Source organism: Pleurodeles waltl, chromosome 5, assembly GCF_031143425.1.
Source record: "Pleurodeles waltl isolate 20211129_DDA chromosome 5, aPleWal1.hap1.20221129, whole genome shotgun sequence".
In the NCBI taxonomy this organism is placed as follows: domain Eukaryota; kingdom Metazoa; phylum Chordata; class Amphibia; order Caudata; family Salamandridae; genus Pleurodeles; species Pleurodeles waltl.
The window spans coordinates 1,715,855,363-1,715,878,110 of record NC_090444.1 but is presented as its reverse complement, the minus strand read 5'-3'; the positions used below and the strand labels follow the sequence as shown (position 1 = coordinate 1,715,878,110).

Genomic DNA, 22,748 nt, shown 5'->3' with positions numbered 1-22,748 from the left:
AGCTTAGACCCACCCCCTCACCTGAACACCATGCCAGCAACCTCGGCATCATCCTAGACAGCAACAGACAGATCAACACTGTATCCTCAACTTGCTTCTACACGCTCTGCAAACTCTTCAAGTGGCTACTCATTGACACCAGGAACAGTGTGGCGCATGCTCTCATCACGATCCGACTGGACTACAGCAATGCACTCTATGCAGGCACCTCCACTGAGCTTATGCAAAGACTTCCGTTGATCCAATACTCAGCCACCAGATTCATCCTCAACCTACCCAAAAGAGGCCACATGAACCAGCACCTGAAGGACGTCCACTGGCTCCGAGCCAGAAGAGATGTATTTTCAAGCTCCTGACCCATGCCTGCAAAGCCCTCCATGACCAAAGACCCGCCTATCTGAACCACTGGCTACATTTCTTCCACCCCCCAGGAACCACTGCTCCACACACCTCACCCTCGCACACATACCCGCCGCTCGTCATTGATGCACCGGAGCACTCTCCTTCTCCTATCTCACCACTAAAGCCTGGAAAACCCTCACCCTCCACCTCCACACCTCACCTATGCTGACAGACTTCAGAAAAAGATTAAAGACTTGGCTCTGCACCAAGTGCCTTGATTCCCTCTCGGATGACAAGCCATGCATTATAAATACAACCTGATGATTGATTGATGCAATTGACTAAAACAACATGTTAAAGTCAGATTCTTTAGAGCTGAGACATATTTCTTCACAGTTTCATCCTTCAACTGTTTTCTGTGGTACAATTTGCATCCGTCTATCTCAACACACACTGTAGGAGTAGGAGTGCAATATATGTGTAGATCCTCCATTGTCTTCACAAACACATCTCCTTGGCAAGGATGTTGTGGTTCCATTGCTATGCAATCTTAAATTCTTAACTCAATTGGTCCTAACAAGTGTAACAGGAGTTTTTTCTTTTTCTCAGGAGGAAAATCGTCTTTATCGAACACAGAAATATAGTTCAAAAGATATTCTCTCCATTCCTGCCCTTTCAAAGAATTTCCCCCGAAGACAGTATAAATGGTTGAGGGGGAGTGAAGTTCAATGAATTGCCTCAGGCTATTAAGGACATGTAGATTTACAGACAACAAAGTAATAAATAGAACAGTAAATGTTTAAAAAGTTGAATTCTTTACCGTGTAATGATCTGCGGTGAGGAGAAATCAATGAGTAAATCGCTTTGCCATGTCAGTATGTGTACTGCCTGTGGTCACGGTGAAACTGCAAAATACTGCTGTAAAACCCTGACCACAATTGTAGCGGTGCAAAATTAAGGCCAATGATATGTAGCGTAATTAACTGTACTTCCATGCATAGAAATTCAGTGATATTGGCACAGTGCCTTAAGCTGACAGTCTTGCGTTGCACGAACCTTTGACGATGCTATGTATTGCGCGCTTGCTCAAGCACTCTTGTTGCTAAGACAACGTGGAAGCTGCAGGGTAGAAACAACGAAGGTATGTAATGCTTGGTACAATTTAAACTATGTGGTGGCTCTTGATGATAGAAATGGTATGGAGAAGTTGTGCTCATAGAACTGCATTAAATGTGTGCTCACCCCGTATTAGGAAGTATGGAAGCACTTTGTATCAGTGTAGGGGCACAACTAGACCCGAACTTCGGGGGGGCTAGTACCTTCAAGCCACAGTGGTGAAGCTACCACGTCGTGCAATGTGGGTAGAAACATCCTCAGAGCCAGTATGAGAGCACACATTGCCAATATATCTGGGATTAATGTGCTAACACACGCAAACAACTTTTTAACTTGTCTGTATTTTAATGCATCAGTACATTACAGCCAGATCTATTGGCTTTGCCAATAAGTTCCGCTCACATTAAGCACTGCTGGAGCTTTAGGAGTATTCACCACACCTGTGAGCATCAGATATCTGTAAGATGGTTGGTGAAGAGAGAATCATGCGCATGTGTGCATGTCTGACACTCATAAAAGAAAGAACTGAAGCCTTATTGGAAATGTGTCTCTATTACCCAAAAAAACTAGAGACAGATAATACACAAAAACGTCTATGGAACAAGAAAATATGTATTGGTATCTCCTAATAAACACAAGAATATGCTTCTACAGACATCCAGATGTAGACTTACAGGAACCCTAATAAAAGTGTGACACCTGTAGTAAGATTAAGGAACTTATATGTGACTTCTATGTGAATGTCACAACATGAGAGGGGCTCACAAAGAGTTAAAAAATAAGGCGCATTCACAGAGACGAATAAGCAGTATAACTTCACAATGTAAAAACATATGTGTATATTGTTATAGCACTGACTTAGCTGGGGAACAACAGAACACTGTACCTTATGAGGAGTGATGGAAGCCGAAGCAAGATTGCATACATCAAAGTGATGGCTTAAATCTTTGAATTACACACAGTTACATTTAATTAAGGCATCATCAGACCATCAGAGGTTTAGTGATTTGCCCAGCAATGCACAATTTTAGGTCAACTGCCAAGCTGGATTCAAAACCAGGTCCCCTTGTTGACTTAGTCACTACTCCACATCTTCTTCCTTAGCTGTGGTAATAAAACATCCAAAAAAGTGTGAGTTGAAAATGCTCCCAAAGCTTACCTTCACCAATCCTTGTGAACACTTAGATTATCTTGATGGTTTCCCATATACATTATGCTATGTTCCTTGTGATGTATAGTGAGTAGACTGAATGCAAATTATTGTGGTCCGTAGGGAGTGTTGCTTTGAGGAAAGTGTGACTGCAAGCACACAACACTCCTGGAAGATCTATGATGCAAGAGTCCAGATACTTTTGAGTATTAATGAGGGACATCATAAATGATAGGTATCATCTTAAGACACCACATTAGCTAGGTGAATTGCACCATATCACATAGCATGTATTATTAATGGTTTCACTAGTAGTAGTCAAACAAGGAGTGGCACCAGGGAGTCAACCTTGGTCCTGAAGAGGAGCTTAGGGGTAAGGCTCTGAAACATGTAGACTAGGAAGTAAGGTACATGACATACCCCTCTTCTGTAGCCCCTTTTTAATCATACCACCTCCAGAAGATCTATTAAGCCATTGGAACCACTAGGAGGCAGGTATTTTTACCTTATTCAAGACCACACCACTCCTATCCCTCAGTTGATTCACACTGACAAGACTACATCAGTGCTCCCACATATCCCGTCGGTTGTAGCACGCCCACTCCGCAGCGGAATTGGAAGAACGCCAATGATGAAGTGTTAGAAATGGGGTCTTTGGTTGACAGTCAGGTTACCCCCTGTCCAAGCAAGGACCCTAACTCTAGTCAGGTAAAGGAGAATCACCCTCAGCTAACCCCTGCTCACCCCCTTGGTAGCTTGGCACGAGCAGGCAGGCTTAATTTCAGAGTGCTAGGTGTAAAGTATTTGTACTAACACACACAGTAACTTAATGAAAACACTACAAAATGACACAACACAGGTAACAAAACAAGACCAAAACAACAACAATCTACAATACACAAGTCAAGTTATCAATTAAAAAACAAAAAGAGTCTTCATGTAATTTTAAACACAACGCTAATGCTGTTATTGTGGAAATGTACCTGGGCACTTCAAAAATAACCCCGCACCGGAGAGTGTGCATTAAAAGGGGCTTGCGATGCGTCAATATCACTCACGAGCGAGACCGTGCGTCGTTTCTCCTTTGGTAGGGTCGGCGTGCGGCGTTTTTCTCTCCACAGGACAGCGACGCGTCGATCTAAACAGCACTCTCAGGTCCGGGCAAGCCTTGTTTTGTTTTTACACGCCCATCGATGTTTGCGTCGGAAATCCTGCGGCACGAAGATCAAAAAAACACTTGTGCGGGTTGTGATCTCAACAGCCTCCATCAGCTATGCTGCGCGTCGTTTTCCGGCCACGTGAGTCGATCATCAAGCGGCACTGCAGACGAGCATCGATTTCAGCCGCTAAGCCAGTGGCGTGTCGAATTTTCAGCCACGTCTTGGAGTTGCGTCGATCTTTTCCCTGCACGGCAGTCTGTGCGTGGATTTCTTACTCTTGTTCTGCCAGCTTCTCCTTTCAGGGCCCCAGGAACTGGATGGGCACCACTTAACAGGGCAGGAGTCTCAGCAGAGGCTCCAGGTGCTGGCAGAGATCAGTATTTGCTGTCCCTGAGACTTCAACAACAGGAGGCAAGCTCTAATTCAAGCCCTTGGAGAGTTCTTCACAAGAAGGTAGGCACAAAAATCCAGTCTTTGTCCTCTTGCACAGGCAGAAGCAGCAACTGCAGGAATGCACTCTATGCAGGCACATCCACTGCCTGCATTGCTCCACAAAGCACAGTCTCAGGCAGGGCAGCTCTTCTTGCTCAGCTCTTCTCCAAGCAAAGGCCCCTTTGGTTTCCAGAAGTGATCTAAAGTCTGTGGTTTTGGGTAGCTTTCTTATACCCATGTTGCCCTTAGAAGTAGGCTTACTTCAAAGAAAAGTCTCTCTTGTTAGTCAAATCCTGCCTTGCCAAGGCCAGGCCCCAGACACACACCAGGGGGTTGGAGGCTGCATTGTGTGAGGGTAGGCACAGCCCTTTCAGGTGTGAGTGACCACCCCTCCCCTCCCTCCTAGCACAATTGGCTCATCAGGATATGCAGGCTACACCCCAGCTCCCTTTGTGTTACTGTCTAGAGAGAGGTGCAAACAGCCCGACTGTCAAACTGACCCAGGCAGGGAATCCACAAACAGGCAGAGTCACAGAATGGTTTAAGCAAGAAAATGCTCACTTTCTAAAAGTGGCATTTTCAAACACACAATCTTAAAACCAACTTTACTAAAAGATGTATTTTTAAATTGTGAGCTCAGAGACCCCAAATGTCACATGTCTATGCACTCCCAAAGGGAATCTACACTTTAATCATATTTAAAGGCATCCCCCATGTTAACCTATGAGAGGGATAGGTCTTGCAACAGTGAAAAACCAAATTTAGCAGTATTTCACTGTTAGGACACACAAAACACATTACTATGGGCCTGATTACAACTTTGGAGGACGGTGTTAAACCGTCCCAAAAGTGGCGGATATACCACCTACCGTATTACGAGTTCCATAGGATATAATGGACTAGTAATACGGTAGGTGGTATATCCTCCACTTTTGGGACGGTTTAACACCGTCCTCCAAAGTTGTAATCAGGCCCTATATGTCCTACCTTAACCATACACTGCACCCTACCCTTGGGTCTACCTAGGGCCTACCTTAGGGGTGCCTTATATGTAACAAAAGGTAAGGTTTAGGCCTGGCAAGTGCGTACACTTGCCAAGTTGAAAAGGCAGTTTAAAACTGCACGCACGGACACTGCAGTGGCAGGTCTGAGACATGATTACAGGGATACTCATGTGGGTGACACAACCAGTGCTGTAGGCCCACTAGTAGCATTTGATCTACAGGCCCTGGGCACCTTGAGTGTACTTTACTACGGACTTACTAGTATATCAAATATGCCAATCACAGATAAACCAATCAACAATTCAATTTACACAGAGAGCAAATGCATTTTAGCGTTGGTTAGCAGTGGTAAAGTGCTCAGAATTCAAAAGCCAACAGCAACAGGTCAGAAAAATAGGAGGCAGGAGGCAAAAAGAATGGGGATGACCTTGCAAAAAGGGCCATTTCCAAAGGACTCCAAATAATGATCCCTGTGTTATGCAGGGTAGGAGGATTGGACTTTCCTTTGGAGTGCCTTTTGAAGGCCTAAGCTAAGTGGAGGAGGTGCAGGTTGACACGTCGACCTGGATTTATCTCTGCACATCGGTTTTGCTATTAGCCACTCACCCAGTGTCAGCATTATCTGGGGGAGCTGAGCACAGACTAAAGACCACACACAAGGGCAGTAGACCATTTACTAAGTGCCAGCTCCCTAAGGTAGAATCTGTGTACTCCGATCACTTTTGGAAGCAGCAAGGGGCTCAACTAGCCAGATGCTGCTGGCACTGTAAGGAGGGAGCTGCATGTGCCCTCTAAGGGGCATTTTAATACTCCATTTGCGCCAAATTTGCGTCATTTTTTAATGCAAATTCAACACAAAACTAACTCCATATTTATATTTTGATGCTAGGCACGTCTACCGTCAAACTATTGGAGTTTGTACCATTTTTTAGACGTGTGAACCTACCTTGTGTCAATGAGATTCAAGGTAGGCGTTCCCATCTAAAAAATGGTGCTAACCCCATAGCCCCATATTTATCCCCCCATGCTAAAATGATGCATGGGTGGGAGGAGGGGCTAAATAATGGTGCGAAGCTTACTTTGCATCATTGTTTAACACCTGGGTCATACCAGGCATTAGGGGACCTGTGTAACCGTTTCCATGGTTAAGAACCATGGAATGGGTTCACAGGTGCCCTCCTCAAGCCCCAGGAACACCCCCAACCACACCAGAGGAACACCGGAGGAAGGGGACCCCATCCCAGGTAAGTATGCTAAGTATAGGTAAATATTTTAATGTATTGTTTTAATTAAAGTGGCATCAGGTGTCCAACTTGGGCCCCCCTGCATGGTACAGGGTTTAATGGCCATGCCCAGGGGACCCTTGTCCCCTGTGCTGGCCATTGGGGTGATGGGCATTACTCCTGTCTTAGAAAAGACAGGAGTCATGTGGTATGGATGTTCTTGTGTCATAAAATGACCCTAGGCTGGTTAGAGGCATTTTCTTGCCTCTAACCGCTTAACGTCATTTTTTTGGTGCAAAACCCCCTTCTCACATACCACCACCCCACCCAGCTAAGGTCATTTTTTTTTACGCTAGCCGACCCTTTGTGCCAGATTGCGCCATTCCATAAATTTGGCTCCCGGCTGGCGTCCTGGAATGGCACAAGCCGGCGCTATACTTTTTGACGCAAAACTGCGCAAACACAGTTTGGCGCCAAAAAGTATAAATATGGGCCTTAGTTCATTGGTGGAACCTGGACCCCTATAGCCTTGGAGCTTGAGCAGCAGCACAAGACAAGCACCACCAGTCCCAGAGAATTCACATAGGACACTATGGGTGAAAAGGTAAGCTTGTTGGGGAGAAATGTCTAGTATGAGAGTCAGTCCAGAGACCGGACAAGCACATTTTCCAATTCATTGGTGTGCCATTTTAATAAATTCTTTAGAAATTCCAAGTCATTCAAGTCACCGCTGCAAAAACATACATTTCTTTAGAAGAAGCCATTTTCTTGGCAATAGAAGCAAAATATGTAATGCCATTGCCAAGTAATGACTCATAAGGTGTGTACATTGATTACCTAAATAACAAAGCTGCACTGTGCAACATATGCGGTGTGTTGTGCCATTAAGATTTTTCCAGACAGACCCATATTAGCCAACATTACTGAATTTGAGTTGTCTTATCGTCTCCTGCATCAGTGTGTTTTTCTCTCACTTCACATAATAATTTCAATGTCTTGTTTTTTTAGACTGCTTCGTGAACCTTAGGCAATCACATGCACTCCAAATGTGAGGTGCTGGCCAATGAGTACAGAAATAAAATACACGCTATGCATATGCGATCAAGATAATCTCCAACCGAAGTGCAATTGAAGACCTAGATATTTTCCCAATTTGAAGGTAAAGGGGGCATCATTGCAGCTTTAATGCTGTCATTCGTAACCTAGTGAACATCTGATGATCTATAATGGCCTGTAGCACACACCTACAACTAAACTGTTTTTTAAATATTTATTTCCACATTTGCAACATGTAGACTCACGAAAGTCAGGAAAGCGCCCAGTTTAATATAATATGGCACATTCCTGTCCTTTCCTAGAGCTGACACACTTTTGACTGTTTAGCGCCAGTGCTAGGACCCCTGCATCATGTTGCAAGGGTGCCTGTCATGTAAGCAGGACTGCTATTGTACAGGAAGGGATACTTCCTGCACAAAAACAATCCTGAGAGTGTTCTTCTTTCTATGTATGCTGTAGAATGCAGCACACATCTAAAGAGAGAAAAACAAGGAGAAATAAAGGTATTTCTCCTAGTTACGCCTCAACTGGGGAGGTGTAGCATTTAGACACATTCCCAGGTCTACCAATAATGTTAAATCTAGGAATGAGCCAACATCCATGGGTGGATGTGTGGAGACACCCACCCTCCAGCCCTGAAATGCCTGGTAACGCAAGGCAGTGATAGTGCTGCCTTGCATTACTCCAGCCATGCAGGGTCATGCAAGGTGGCCTTGCGTGGCTTGATAAATCTCAGGTTTCGCGTAACGCAAAACCTTGATATACATGGCCTTCTCACATATGTTATTCTCCAACTTTTCTATTAATAACATATTTTTGTGAGGGATGTCAATTAATGTAAAAAAGTTATGAGAGTTGCAGACAAGCATTTGTCAGCAGTTTGATCGCCTGGTTTGAAACGATCTGAACCAGAATACAGGTCTGCCTCTGGGGTAGTAACGCGTCTCATTCCACCCTCGTCCTCCACCATTCCTCACCCCCACTCACAAAGACACTTTTCGAGGAGGCTCCGTATCTACCCTGCATTTCATTTCAGTGCATGTGCTCCCTGTGCTTTCAGATTAGCAGGCGGCTAGTGGGAGGATACACTCTGCAGGAGACCCTCGGGCGTTTTCTATGGGCGCCACTAGCTACAGGGAGGAAGCAAACACCTCTCCTGTGAGTTACGCGCCGCACCCTCCTTTTAGAAGGCGCAGCTGCAGGGCTGGGGCTAGTAAAAGGAGGGGCACATTTTTATGTTTTGAAAGGCTGTACAGGAGTCAGTGAAACCATTTTTTTTTAGAAAAGTGCTGATTTTGTGCAAGTTTTTTTTAATGAAAAACATATGAACAAAATTCAGTGGGTTGGTTTATTCTCGTCTTGATGTGGGTCCAGCAGGCTAAAACCAACCAGCGGTAAACAATGACTCCCTCAGCGAGTAGGACTGGATTTCCTTGGCTTCCCTTCCCAGATATTGTATTGGTGTAATCTAGTTTCTGGTCAAGCTGTATGTTTTCAGGCAAGATATTTCACAGTTCCTTATCTAATGGTCTCCCAGTCGCATATTCCACCCTAAACCTGCTCAGATACGACCAGAAGCTCCAATTCTCCGACTCTAGGCCCCGTCTGATCCGAGCTGTTGTGTAATGCCTGGCTCTGGTCTAATGAGACTGCCTTAGTGTACTTGATATACCTTTTCGCTGTTCTGCTGGTTCTGGCCGCTGGAGGTGCTATGTAGGTGTAAAGGATCCCTCCAGTAAACGATCATTTTGGCCAAATAAGTGGGGATCTCTTATTAAGCACTCAACCGATGCGAGTGCTTATAGATGTGCTACAGGCAATGCAAATCAACAATGCCTATCGATGCTTTCTGGCCAGATTACCCATCAAACCACAAATAGGTTTTGAGATTATAATCATATCAAGGGTTACTAAATTATAGTTTTAAACCATGTTATAAAATGGAAATGTGGTACCCACCCCGACTGTAGAAAATATGCATTTTAAGATGCTAGTACTTCCTTAACTTGTGCACTGATAGCTGTGCGCTGTACAACAGGGTCTCAGCAGACAGACAGTTTGTGCACCAGAAAAAATGTTCTGTAAATGTAGGAGAGAAACTGTTTTTCCTTTTAGTTAGAGGTGGAGGAGAGGAAGGCCTAATCAGGAAACTTCTGCTATCTCGGAAGCAGTCAAAACATTCAGATGGCCTGAGCAAAAACAAGCACTGGCAAAGCCAATAGGTCTCACCTTCGGGACCTATTGGTTTAGCCACTAATCCTTAGTGATATTGCAATTCATGGGTACTCGTATACATTTTCCTAGGGGTCACAAAGTATGGACCGTGCTGTGGCTGAAGGCAGCATAGATACCTGTTGGGTGGGGGGTCAATGGGAAGGCAGATGTAAGGTCGGCATATGTGGAGTCAAGAATGTACATGATGTGGACTATGAGTCGTGGAAGTATTTTGAGGGCTTCATTCCACACTATCCTCTGAATTATGCCCCTAGTATTTATAAGAGATGCCGATCTTACAGTACTGTGCTATGCTATGCCCGAGTTACTCTCCCTTTACTACGTATTGGAGTAAGCCTTTTCTGCTTGCTATTGCTGTCTTTACCTAGTAAAGTGTGCAAAGGTAGTAACCTGGTAATTACATTTGAATGCAATATAATCTTAGGCCTCACAATCTCCTTATTAATTTGGTCTCTCATTTGTAAACATTAGGAAATTAGGAATGTTTAGAAACAGGTTTCACTAAGGTAGCAAGTGCCATAAAAATGCTTTAACAAAGAACCCCCAGCTTTGCCAAATCATGCACTACAAACATTGCTGGTAAAGGGAGCATAACGGTGATTCTTTTAATAGTTGTTTGTCATGTCCGTTCACATACTTCCTGTATGGGTTTTGATTATATCACTGTGTAGTTTCAGATAAATGTGAAAAGTCCTCTGAATGTCCCCTGCACTGTTTTCAGTTGAGCCTATTAAAATCTGTTATGTTGTGCTGAGTTGTGAGGGATGTGAATTACAAATAACACAGTATACTTTGTTGATGAAGACTAGTCTTTTTCAGCATATGTGTGTTAACAGTCAGGGGCTTATTTACAGCAATTGATGCTTCGCTGCGTTGTGCCAGCGATGTGTCAACAAAAGATATGCCAAGTCAAAAAGGTTTACCAAACACCCTTTAAAATGAATGAACAGCAATTTGTTAAAATGCAGAGCCTGCCATTTGACCTCTATCCTTGAATGCACAGCAAATAAGAAAAGATAAAAAACACATTTGAAAGGCCTCTTTATTGCTCATTCCACTTATGAACTCCAGCATGTTCTTTAAGGGTGCTTCAGCACTGTTGTGGGTACGCTGGCATATCCAAGAGCTTGATTACACTGAAGTGCTGTTGCTTGCAACATTCAGACTTCTTTGGGTATATTCATTACATCCTTGAATATCAAGTTTGCAATAACCAATGCCTGTTAAATGTCTCATTTATTATAACCAATGCTTGTTGATTATGCACATTGTATCCCACCTGCTAAACTTGTGCCAACTCTAACTGCCGAAACATGTGATCTTCACAATGCGATCTGTATTGCACACGTGCCGCAATCAGGAGCATGATTGCTCATTTCCTTAACAAGCAACCAACTGCCTTTTCACCTGCTCCAACTGTAAGTGCCAAAATGTGTGCTCTTCACAAAATTATCTGTATTGAACATGTGCCACAGTCAGGAGAATAATTGCACATTTCCTTAACAAGCAATCAACTGCCAAAAGGCACATGTGCACATTTGATTATTTAAGGATGCTTGTGAGTCTGAGGCCTTGCTTGGCTTCACACCTATTGCTCTGCTCACCTGTTTACAGTCACGTCAAGTTCCTTGTCCTCCAGCCTGCCTCCTCTTGAGTTCCAGTGCAAGTCAAGTTCCTTGTCCTCCAGCCTGCCTCCAGCCAAGTTTCAGTGTTCCTCGTTCTCTGACCAGCTTCCAGTTGAGTTCGAGCATTTCTCATCCTCCAGACAGCCTCCAGTCGAGTTTCAGTGATCCTCGCCCTATGATCTGACCTTCCTGTGAAGTTCGAGCTCTCCTTTTCTGTCTTCTACCAACAATCCCATATGTCCCATAAAAGAGATAAAATGCGAAAGGTGAAAAAAACCAGTTTGGGTTCTTCTGAAAATTTTAAGCAAGTAACTTAATTTCAAGGCAAAGAAAGATTAATCGCTTAAATGAAACAAAACAGAGCTATGTCTTTTAAATAATTTATGACAATAAGAACTAGTGTGATTTATCGTTTATGTGGGAATCCAAGGTACAGCTAAATCGACATTGAGGAAAGACGTATTTCCTGTAACAAGCGTTCCTCTGAGAATTAGGAGATCGGAAATAGAGCAAGTTTATCAAAACTATTATTGACAAGAGATTACTCCAGAACACAAAGAAGCCCTTTAGTCAAGTTGATTGTTTTTGAGTTTGGAAATTGCTTCAGAGACTCTGAAAGTATTGTAAAAAGAAAGAAAGTAAGAACCCAGTATTTTGAGAAGTGAGAAGTCCTCGTACCCAACACGACACACAGTTCAGGGTCCAGCAGTCTAATTCTGCAGGCACGAAACAGATACTGGTATTTTCTCTTTTCCTCTTCCCAAAACCCCCATCCCCTTGAGGACTTGCGAGAGGGCAATGTACTCTTAATCATGGTCACGTTAGTCCTCACGGTGACTGGAGAATTGTCATTGCCCCATCAGAATGCCTGGAATTCAGGCAAGTAGCTCACACAGAACAAGCACCCTCCTCTCCCAATCTTATAGCACCCGAGGTATGGGCATGAAAATGAGGATGAGAATTCTTTGAGCTATGCTATTGGTAAAGAACACTTACCAAAAAACATTTTTCTTCACAGGCATGCAAGGTTGATGAACTGGTAGTGGTGGAGATAAGTTGAATCAGTCAAACAGAATGAAAGGAGACAGGGAAACAAAATAATTCCAAGAAAGCAAACACTCATGGAAGTACATCGAGCCAGTAAAAGAGGTGGTAAACGCCACACACCATGGGAGGGACAAAGATAGGCTAAACTACCCAAAATAAATAAAGCCAGCAAATAGAAAGCAAGCAGATGGGAGTTAGAAACTACAACGCCAATGGTAAGCATTCCTAGGGCAGCTTTCAGCATGTCCCCAATATGTCTTTGCAACTCGACGGCTGTCTGGTAGGCTTTGGGCTAAAACGTTTAGTGAGTGTTTTGAGAAACACTGAGGCCCTCATTACGAGGCTGGCGGTCTTAAGACTGCCAGCCTTGCGATGGCGGTCGGACCGCCGCAGACAGGGTGGTCCGTCGCCCCATTATGACTGTGGCGGAGGTGCCATGGTCAAACCGCCGACGTCACCAGGCTGCAGCCAGCCTGCAGCCTAGAGCAAGCAGTGCTGCCCTGGGGATTATGAGTCCCCATCTGCCAGCCTTTCCATGGTGGTAAACACCGCCATGGAAAGGCTGGCGGAATGGGGGCGTCGGGGGTTCCTGCACTGCCCATGCATTTGGCATGGGCAGTGCACTTGGCAGGGGCAGTGCAGGGCCCCCGTGCACAGCCCCACTGCGCATTTCCCTGACAGAATTATGGGCAGTGAAATGCGCTGTGTGTGCTGCTGCACCCGACACACCACAACATTGCCGCAGGCTCAATTACGAGCCAGCGCCAATGTTGTGGTGAGTGTTCCGCCGGGCCAGCGGGCGAAAACACGCTGGCCTAGCGGAACATTCCTAATATGGTGGGCAAAAGACCACCATTACTGGCGGTCTTTTGCATGCAGCAGCCGTGAAGTCGTAATGAGGCCCTGGGTCTCCTTTGTTTGCATAGTAGTACTATGGCATGGCCCTTATCTCTGAGGCAGGAAAGAAGAGCTTTGCAAAGAATTTCACAGTCTCACTCATTGCTTCATATTGGTACACATCATAACATAATTGTGAAGTACTGAGGATGTCTTACTTTCTCTACAACATTAAAATGCAGAAAAGTCAAACATTCTTGTTACAATGTATGGTATGATAAACCTCTGGTTCTCTTTGTGCATAGCCAGTTACTAACAATCATAAGGATATCATCAGCAGGATAGAGTAACAAAGGTTACAGATCCCCCCACGTTCATGGTATCAAGGCTTTGGCTCTTACAAAGGTTTTCAGATTTAAAAAATAAACTCAAGAAGGCAGGGGTCAGGGTTTATCCTTGCCTCATTCCCATGTTTGCTCTAAAATGTTTAATTCCATCTCCTAATAATGCCATTTCTAATTGTAATAACTGTATAGGAATTTTCTCTGAATAGCCACATTTTATTTAGGGGTGGGTGAGAAATTCCACTCCACTGGTGCCGTTTGTGGAGTTTTTCCCATTCTGAGCACTGCCTGGAGAGTGGAGTTCTGGCAAAATTCTGAAAACCACCACATGGCAGATTTTTTTTCTCATGAGTTGCAAGACAATGTTAAGTTACCCCCTAGTGCAATTTTCAGTCACTAAAATGCGTCCCGGCGAGATTTCTCAAAACGAGCTGTCATGGCAGGTCATGACCATTCACAATGAGAAAGCTATAGCTCAAGTAGGAAATCTACTGGAGCGGCAGAAGGAAGCAGCGACCCCTGGCACACCTTGCGGTGCCCTTCATGCTCATTTTACATGATGGAAGAATCTTGCGGTGCTTAAAACCAGCACGAGCAGTGCGATGTGCTTGATTCCGGCCACTTGCGTAACTCCACAGAATCTTGCAGACTTTTTGTGAAACTCCGCAAGTTCCACTCAGGACTAATTTTAATTCCCATTTGTTAGACTGTTGGCCTTAGGGTGCTCTTTCTTAAAACCTTTGCTTTACTCCTCCAAATTTTTCTATTCTCGTTTTTGTTGATCTTAGGACTCAGCATGATAAATATACCAACTGGGTTTCTCCCCAGTTGGTATATTTAATTTACCTGCAAGTCCCTAGTAAAGTGGTACTACGTGTGCTGAGTGCCTGTAAATTAAATGCTACCAGTGGGCCTGCACCACTGATTGTGGAAACCCCCTTAAGTAGTCCTTTAAAGATGTCTCAGGCCCGCCAATGCAGCCTGTGCGTGCAGTTTTAAACTGCCATTTGACGTGGCAAAATAAACCTTTTGCCAGGCTCAATCCTGTCTTTTTAATACATATAAACCACCCATAGTGTAGAGCACGGTTCAATGTATCTAAAAAGTAGGCCGCTTAATTTTAAGTTTAACATAACTGTTAAATTCGATTTTCACTACTGTAAGGCCTGTTTCTCCCATAGGATAACATTTGAGTTACTTCATGACCTCTAGCAAGCTGTAACTTCAAAATGTTCATGTTTGGTGACTTTGGAATTGTAATGGAAAATCATCTTTTATGGTAAAGTCGGATTTTTTTGTTACAATTTTGAAAAAGACTCTTTTAGAAAACTGCAATTTTCCTGCCTTAGGGCCTGGTTTAGATCTTTTTGAAAACAGTCCCACCATCAGTTTTCTGACTCAAAACACACATGCCACGTTGGTGGTCCAACCACCAGATTTAGATGTTGGCGGTCCCATAGCGAAAGCCCCGTTGACTCTGCCGAGGAACCCATTCACTGTCAATGGCCTCATAAGAAAGAGTGGCAGAAGGCAGGACTACACTTACCACCGACCAGATTTGGATCTGTCTTTCCGCCAAGGAAAAGGTAGCCTTTTGACCTCCAAGTCTGAATTGGTGGAGTGGGATGGAGGGCAGGGGTGAAAACCCACCTTTTTTCCCTATTCCACTCTTGTTTACTACTGGACATGACTAGACAACACCCTCCATCGCTGCTTCCACGGGACATGGAGGAAACACAACACAGCAGTTGATGGACACGAAGGTAAGGAACCCGCATTGGCTGTGTACATGGGCGGGTAATTGCACATGAGCATGAGACCACTGAAAGCATATACATGTCACAGTAATTTCATTAAGTTACTGTGACATGCGTATGTCGGGGACAAGAGTGGGTTAGACATGGGTGGGGCACACCTGCACACAACACATTTCATCCATACACAACTGTTATTATGGTGCCAGTATTAATTGGCAAATAAATGCTGGCACCACAATGACAGTACATTCACACCTGTCAATTGTGTCCATGTGTGCACATTTCCAGGGGACCTATCATGTTGTGCTACGAGTTGTGTGTGTGAGTCAGTACGTGTATGTCTGTGTGCAATGTGAAAGTATATTAGAATAGCATATTTTCATCACAATTAGAAGATAATTTCAGAGGACACTTGAGTCCTTTGAACTGTTAGGGGATCAAAATAGAATTGTAGTCCCCTCCTTTTCAAATGCTTTTGCAGAACCCATTTTTATGTGGGGAATGCTTATTTCTCAAGATCAGTCAATCTTCCCAAAAAGGGTCATCGAGGAGAGTGTGATACATCCTCAAGGATACGTAAGCAATGACCAGACATCAATTTAAAAACTGCGATCAGTGTGTCATGTATCATCATTTCAAGATGGAAACAATTGTTCATCCTGGGACTGTTAATCTCAAGGGGGTTTTGGTAGTAAAATGTGACCAGGAGGATGCTTACTTCTTTCGATCTTCCAGAGTCACAGGCAATTCCTACAGTTCCTATAGAAGGATTGAGTATTCCAGCTCACATCATTTCCTTTTAGTTTGACCTGTGCTCCATGATGCTGTTCCAGTCTTCTAAAATGTTTGGCAAGCTATGCTACAAGTTTGAGGACTTTATATGATGCTTGTGAGAAAGTGGGTTGTTGGTTAAGGGTGGTATGAGCCCTTCTATGGCAACAGCCACAATCTCTGTCACTAAATTAACCTGTGCTTAGCCCTCTGGTAGCTTGGTACAAAAGCAGCCAGGCTTAACTTAGAGCCAATTAGAGAAGTGTTTATACATCACTCAAATAGTAATAAAGGGAGAACATAACACATTAAAAATCTCACAGAAATTAAGAACATTAGAGTAAACTTAAAAAAATGATTTGTCACTAAAACAACAATAATACAATCTAGACCTGGAGGGATGCAGTTTTAAAGATGTAAGTATAGTGCCTAGAAGCTCACAGCGCCACTTATTGTTATCTGGTCGTGTGAGACTGGGAGAAAGTCACAGGTTCGGGCCAACTTCAAAGCAATGGAAGCTGGATACAGTGAACAGGTTTGTTTCGCTGAAAACATTTTTAAGAGAATTACATTATATTACATGTAGCGTCACTTTTCTTGTGGCTCCTTGTGCCCCCCTACCACCACCATGTGTTCTCCATATTTAGAATATGACACACCATGGTTCAGGGTAGGGGGCAATGGCATCAGAATTTCTGGCGCTATTGATGTACTGTTCAGGATTAAGGCCAAAGTGTTGATGGCGCTTACCCTGAACAGTACATAGGGGCCCACTGAAAAAAATGGTGTGCCCCCTTTTAATGTCTGCTCTGAACAGACATTAAAAATGAAGAAAAAAATGATGCAAATATATCTTTTAGATTTCTTTGCTTCATTTCTTCGGCCCCCTAACGAGGGAATGCCCCCCTTGCATACATTATGCCAGATGCAGGCATAATGTGGTGAAAGGGGTTACAAAGTGGTGCAAAGCATGCATTGCACCACTTTGCAAATTTGGCACATCGATTTTGCCCTCATTGGGCCACATTAAGGTAAAAAAAAAAAAAGACACTAATGTGGTACAAGGAGGTGCTAGGGGGCTCTTAAATATACCCCTACACGCTTTTAACATTTGTGGGTCACATTGACAAGGATTGAGGTTGTTGCTTGAGATTAGTTTTATCCCCACCTCAATCAATACCCCAATTTCTTACACCAGGGCAGAGGTTGGAGTATATTTGTTAGGTTGATTAGTCCAAAGTCTGCATTCATTAGGATGTTGTATTGCAAGCTAGTGCGTCAATCTTCTTAGGTAGTAGAAAATGTGCTTTAAACTACTATAATAGTGCCTCTGGTCTCGAGATTAGATGCACATTTTTCTAGCTGGGGAGTGAAGGTAAGTCTTGATTTATTTAAAAAAAGAAACAGACAGATATTATCCCACCATATTCTTTATTACTTGAGAGTATTTTATTCTCCTTTGATTTGTTGTTCACATTCAGTTGATTTATTCAGGTGCTACAATGCTGGGTTAATGAAAAAGGTTTCTTGGATGGAACTGAGGTGAAGTTTACAGGTACTGTATTTATGTTGTGTTTTGGAGAAGTTTAAGGTTGACAGGAGTAAAGTGATACTGCTTCATTTGGGAATTTTAATTTTGATGGTTTAATTGCTGGATTTTGAGTTGACTTTGTTTCAAGACAATGGACCTTAGCTAGACTGATTCTTACAACAAAGAATTGAGGCAGTTTTGTTGATTTGTTCTCCCTCATCCTTTAGTTTCATGCCACAGAATTGCTGGGAAATTAAGTTTGCTTTTCCTTCCCTTTATTTTCATGGATGCTGTATACAAGTTGTTAATATAAAAACACATAATATTTGCTTCTCTTTCTTTAATTAAATGAGAGCTTCCCTTTGCTAATCAGCTAGTAAAATCTGCATTAGTTCTTGAATATAAACATATTTAGTGGAAGATGGTAACCACACAATGGTAGTTAACATTGTTCAAAACTCGGTGTGAGAAAACATAAACTAAACACAGCAAGTAGGAATAGGGGCCAGCCAAAGCAACATCCCAGGACATACTTTTCAAACCATACAGAACCATTAGATAGGAAAAGTCTGTATTTAGACCATGAAGAAATAGTTTGAACATACCGGATTCTATGCAACACACTGCATTTACAGAAAATCAGCCGATCTGTGATAGGTCTACGCAGTTTTCCACATTCTTCACATTGACCTGAAATAGCCAAAACTATTGGCTCTGCCAATGTTTGATTATATGTGTTACTGATCTTTGCTTCGTCAACGCTAATGCAACATTTTTACAGGTGTTTTCATTTGTTCTCTGAGGAATAATTTCAGCTTGTTATTGACAGTTCTCCACCTTTCAAGGCTAATCTCCCAGCCAAGCAAGGACTGTTTCACACGATGAGTCAGACACTGAATAAGCTGTTTATGAGTAAACTTTTAACATTCATTTTATCTCTTGAGATGTATGGCATGCAAATAACCACTTAGATTTGCTAAAGGGATAGTTCCTTGACGCACTGAAGTCTGCAATGAAAACGTTGTTGGTTTAGACAAGAAAATAAAGAACAACAAAAACTATCAGAAAATCCTTGCTGGTTTATTTAAATTGACCTACCATTTAAAGCGTTTTTCTACAATTGCATGTGGTGTTGAGTGGCTATTTTTCCACTACTTTTGAACAAGATATATTTGGTGAATGGTATTTGTTCAACAGTGTTTACATTGTTCTTTAGCTGAATTTATTTAAAAAAAATACTTGAATTGAAGCTTAAATTTGATGCTGGTGTGTTAACCACCCTTTCTAGCTTTTGTTTACATTCCATGAATTGCATAGGTATTACAAATTGCTTTTTAGCATATCTAAATAATAATAATAATAATAATGATAATAATTTGTAGTATTAGTTCAGGAGGGCAAGGACCCACCTGAAAAATGAATCCCAATATTTGTCATGGTGAAACACCAAGGTCAATAAATAGATCCGTGCTTCAACCAGTTGATAGCTTGGCTCAACACAGTCAGGCTTAATATAGAGGCCAGCTGTAAACTATTTATGGGACACTACAACAGTAATAACATGAAAAAATAACCCCAAATAAATCCCAAACCAATTTAGAAAAGTAGAGAATACTTTATTAATAAAATGATACTAGTTGGACCTGGCCCTTTCTGCAGGGTCATCCCCAAACGCTTTGACTTCCTCCTCCCCTTTTTCCAGAATTTGTTTTGTTGGCCTTAGGACTCTGCACTTTATCACTGCTAGCCAAGGCTGTAGTGCTGTCTGCTCAATACATGGTGAAATTGGCTTATGCCTAATTGGTATATTTAATTTAGTAAAGTGGCACTACAAGTGCCCGATAATGTAAATTAGGTGCTACTAATGGGCCTGCAGCACTGATTGTGCCACCCACCTACTTAGCCCTTTAAACATGTCCCAGGCCTACCACTCTAGAGCATGTGTGTGCAGTTTTAAGGCCCAAACCTTCCATTTTAAGGGTAGGCTCAGGACAGCCCATAGGGAAGAATCCAATGTATTTAAAAAGGAGGACATATACTTTTTAGTTTTGCATGTTCTGGTAGTGGAAAACTAATTTTTCACTACTGCATGGCCTATATCACCCATAAGATAACATTGGGACTACCTTATTACATCTTCTAAGTGTAATTCTCAAATGGGACAATATACTTGATTCACAATTGGTGTTTCTGGAATCCTAATTTAAAATAAACCCTAGTTTAATTTAATCAGTTTCAATTGTGAAAATGCCACTTTTAGAAATGAGGCATTTTCTTGACTTAGCCATTTGGTGCCTGTAACCTGTCTCTCATCACATGACTCAGTGCAGTTTGCAGTTGGGCTTTGTGTATTCCACCTAGTCAGTCATACACAATGGGAGCTTAGGTGCGACATAATGGGTCATCCTGGCAGGATGGGAGGGAGGAACTAGACACAGCCTCACTTAAACATGAATAGGCTGTGTCCTGTCCACACACAAAGGGCTGCATAACCCACTGTAGTGAGCCTGGAGCCAGGGCAGGGAGTGCAGGATATCTGTACACTTCAAAGACACCACTGAGTATAAGAACTGGACCCAGACACTACAACAGGAGCAGGAGCTCTGATTGTCCTCTCCAGCAACAGCAGTTCCAGAGTGGCCCCTGGGTGAGCTGATTCATCTCGCTGATAGCACAACTGCAATTACAGAGTTTCCTGACTTTAGACCGGTTCCTGCTGCAGTCTTGGTTTTCTGGCCGACTCCGGGAGTGGTCAGGAAAGTGCAGAGGAATCTGCCATACTCCATTTAGACAAAGCAGGCCATGCTTTTAGTGATAAGCTTGGTATTGGGGACACGCTCTATAACTGAAAACTACAGAATTTCTTCAGGAGCACCCCCTTCATTCTTTTTGGCATATGCATGATGAGTAACTCTTTATAGGTAGTGTTACTAAGGGTATCGCTTTGTTGTGCATATCATTATGTGAATATCATTACGTCATAGGAGCCTCAGGCTCGGGACTCAAATTCATTGTTCTCTAGTGACAACAATTTGGCAGCGATTGTTAGGAGAGGCTAACATAGTGTTCAGGGTTAGCACATAACAGTGTATCACAGTGCCTATAACCGTGTGCTTGATTACTGAGTTTGCAGCCATACATTTGGTGATGCCTGTGATGTTTTCTGAGCTATGAGCAGTATCATATTAGATGTAACAGTGTGCATTACTAATAACAAGTTGAGATTCCAAATAACAAGTTTAGATTCCACACAAGGAAAACCAGGAAATAAAAGCAACAAAGCCCAATTTATGATTATCGTCTATGCCTACCTGCTAACCATTTTGCTTTCAGATCTCCTACCCTGTTGTCCCCTTCCCATACCCCTACCCTCACAAGGTCACTCTAATCCTCAGTACTCTGATTGCTTCCTCGGTTGAGCTGCCAGGAGGTGGGCCTTACACTCATAGTGCAGATCCTGAGGAAGACGGCCACTGTGACACCTTCTTCTGACTCTCCAAAGATTCAGCACTATTCTGAGGAAAGATCTGTGGGGACCACTTTTATGCCAGTGCCAGGCTGTAGGTGGCCCCTGCCCCCTAAACCAGTTCTGCTCCATTCTTCTGGGGTTGGTACCATACTCGTTAGAAAGGCAAAAGGAAGGCAGGTCTAGTTGTGAGCTTAATCAGACAGTAATACTTTGGACATCCTTTCAAACTCATCCTGTCAAGGGAGCATTTCCTCTTCTCACTCTCATGGCCCATTCTACATTGTCTCTCATGGCCCATTCTACATTGTCTGGGAGTAATGGACATTGCGAGCCAGCAGGGATCAGTTGACAGCTGGACATTGGCAGAAAAGCTTTCAGTTTTAAGGCTGAAAAATGCCAATTTTCGAAAGTGTCATTACCAATTTCATAATATAAAATCGGACTGGGCCATTAGGTTGGATTTAAATTACTATTAAAATGAGTCCTTTAGCTACTCTTCTAGGTACTCACAAACTGAATTTCCCACTTTTTAAAAGTAAATGTGTAAACCAGGTTAACCTATAGGAGAGCTAGTCTTTCTTCAGTGAAAGATGACTTTGTGGGTGTTTCAGTGCCAGCACATGTATTGTAAAACATAAATTATACATACATTGTACATACAATGCATGCTGACTTATTGCCATTTATGGCCTATCTTAGGAGTGACTTACAAGTATGATAAAAAGGTTTTGCCATGGCAAAAGGTTTGTTTTGTTACATCAAAATGGCACCCCCAGGCTTGAGTGGTAGGCCTGAAGGCATACTTTACAGTGCTGTTTTAGGGAGTCGCACAATGAGTGCTGCAGCCCACTGGTAGTATTTTATTTACAGGCCCTGGTCAAACATAGTACCATACAATAATAGGGACTTATATATACATTAAATGTGCCAATGAGTTATATGGCAGTTTGCACAATAAGCTCTCTAGGTTCTGGCTTTTCTGGCCGTCAGACCTCTTTCAGTGTGGCAAACCAACAAGCTGGGGTGACCAGCGATTTGATATCAACAGCTGCAGCTTCAATGGAGATCTCAGTCTCCGTCGGTTCTCCAGGCAAAAGTTGGAAAAAAGTTTTCTAAGTGTCACTTTTTGCAGTTTGGGGACAGGTGGTTTACATGAGCTAAGGGACCAAGACGTTAGAGCACCACTTGAGGGTTAGGACGTACTCCAATAGAAGCCAACAACAGGGTGCAGGACAGATCCAGTTGGTACTAGTCAGCTGGGAAATTAAAAGAAAAGGGCCTCTGGTAGCTTGTTGTGTCCCTGTAATCTCACACAGGAGATCAACCAACTGACCGTTGGAGTCACTTCTGACGTCCTAAGGTAAGGGTGAGGAGGTCCTTCAGCTTCTTCAGACAGGAGGGCAGTCCTTCTTCTGATTCTCAACAGGAGTGTTATGAGGATAGGTCTGTGGGTTCTCTTTTATACTTTCTGCTTGGGGGGTAAGCCTTTGTCCAACTGTGTTCAGTTCTGCTCAGTTTCTTTACTCCCATTGGGTTTGGTGCCAACCTGACTAGAGAGCCAAAGGGGAGGCAGACCCAGGTGTCAGATCCATCTGCCAGTGACAAGGTTGGCATCTTTTGAGGCTCGGGCAAAGGCTTGGCATTGCCCC

At 43.1% G+C, this 22,748-nt stretch overlaps 1 protein-coding gene across 5 annotated transcripts in view; it reads right to left on the bottom strand.

Annotated features, from left to right (window-relative positions):
- The window catches only part of LOC138296696 (adhesion G protein-coupled receptor F5-like), a 1,100,568-nt gene that overhangs the window by 965,646 nt on the left and 112,174 nt on the right, over positions 1–22,748 (bottom strand). Inside the window, exon 1 of one of the 5 annotated variants that reach the window (XM_069236071.1) lies at positions 11,323–11,550. The exons of the other annotated variants lie outside the window; for them this stretch is intronic. The gene's annotated coding sequence lies outside the window, so the exon portion shown is untranslated. Of the gene's footprint in view, positions 1–11,322; positions 11,551–22,748 lie in introns of those variants that run through there. 5 annotated transcript variants of the gene reach the window in all.